This window comes from Corvus brachyrhynchos, unplaced genomic scaffold, assembly GCF_000691975.1.
Source record: "Corvus brachyrhynchos isolate BGI_N302 unplaced genomic scaffold, ASM69197v1 scaffold543, whole genome shotgun sequence".
In the NCBI taxonomy this organism is placed as follows: domain Eukaryota; kingdom Metazoa; phylum Chordata; class Aves; order Passeriformes; family Corvidae; genus Corvus; species Corvus brachyrhynchos.
In genome coordinates, this window is record NW_008237236.1 from 65,431 (window position 1) to 67,366 (window position 1,936).

Consider the following 1,936-nt stretch of genomic DNA (forward strand, 5'->3'; position numbering starts at 1 on the left):
CGTGGTTGTGTGACACATGAGTGCCCAGGTGTGTGCCCAGGTGTGTGCCCAGGTGTGTGTGCCCAGGTGTGTGACAGGGTTGTGTGACACAGGAGTGCCCAGGGGTGTGCCCAGGTGTGTGTGCCCAGGTGTGTGTGCCCACACGTTCCCATGCACCCCCAGGTGTTTCCACGTGCGCCCAGGTGTGTTCCCGTGCACTCCCCCACATTCCCGGGTGTCCCCGGGTGTCCCCAGGTGCCCCCCGAGCGCTCACCTTGGCGTACTCGATCTTGAGGGTGCAGCAGCCCGAGTAGATGTCGGCGCCGTTGAGCGAGGCCTTGGCACGCTGCGCGCTCTGCACCGAGTCGAACGTGCCCGGGGTCAAGGAATCCCACGGAATTTCGGGAATTCCCGAAAGAAGCTCGGGAACTTTGGGATCCCAGCGGGGTGGGGAGATGGGCACGGCCTCACTCCGAGCCAGGTGGGGCCACCTGAGCACCCGCAGTGGCTGGAGGAGCCTTGGATCCCTCAGAGGACGCTCCAAAGTGCAATTCCCAGGGGGAATTCAGAGCACCGGGACTTTGGGGAGCCCCCCAGCCCCCTCCTAAAAAAAAAAAGGTGCCGGATATTCCACCATGGCCTGGACGCCGTTCTTGCGGAAGATGACGATTCTCTGCACGGGCCCGCAGGGGTTGCAGATGGTGTAGAGCACGTCCTGTGGGAAATGGGGGGTCAGGGGTGCCCCAAAACCCCCCTGGGACCCCAAAACACCCACCTGGGACCCCCAAACACCAACCTGGGACACCCCAATCCTCCACCCACCATGCTGATGGAGTAGATGGGGTTGAGAACAGTGAAAAGCAACACACTGGTGACCCCAAATGCCAATAAACCCCCCCAAAGCCCAGCTCTGCTCACCGTGGTGATGGAGTAGATGGGGTTGAGGATGGTGAAGAGCAGCACGTTGTTGACACCACGCGCGTCGTCGCTGTCGCCCGGCCGCGAGATCTTCTGGCTGGTGGAGTAGTTGACGAAGGCCGGGTGGCCCGCGAAGTAGATCTGGTTGTCAGCCGCGTAGTTGACGGCGTTGCAGGCACCCAGGATGTCCTCGAACTCCACCAGCGCCTGCCGCTTCTTGGGCATCACCACCACGTAGCTGGGACAAAGAGCAATGTCACCGTGGTGTCACCAACCCTCGGCATCACCACCACGGAGCTGGGACAGAGAGCAATGTCACCGTGGTGTCACCACCCCAGGTGTCAACCACCACGGAGCTGGGACAGAGAGCAATGTCACCGTGGTGTCACCAACCCTCGGCATCACCACCACGGAGCTGGGACAGAGAACAATGTCACCGTGGTGTCACCACCCCAGGTGTCACCAACCCTCGGCATCACCACCACATAGCTGGGACAGAGAGCAATGTCACCGTGGTGTCACTGCGGCGTCACCACCCCGGGGTCAGGACACAGACCGCACTGTCCTGGTCACCGCGGCATCGCTCACTGGCACTGCTACCACAGCGTCACCCCCATATCATCCCCAACGTCACCGCCACGGCGTCGCCACCGCCGCTGCAGCGTCCCCAGGGCCACCCTGGTGTCCCCGCAGCGTCCCCACCTGATGGGCCCGAACTCCTGCAGCGCCTCCACCAGGTCGGCCTCGACGATGCCGTCGATGAGGCCGCGGATGTGCACCACGGGCGACGCCGGCGTCTTGTGGGGGTCCTCATAATTCTCCTGGGGGGGGACACCGAGGAGTTGGGGACACTTGCGTTGGGTTGGGGACCTGCCACATCCCCGGGGACACCCCAAAATCCCGCAGGTTTGGGGCCAAGCCGAGTTAAAACAGGCCTGGGCTCACCCCCCCTGGCACCCCCTAAGATTGAACCCCTTCAAAGCTGCGTTTTACCCCCTCGATATTTGCCTTCCCCTCAATATTTGCCCCCCCAGCAGTG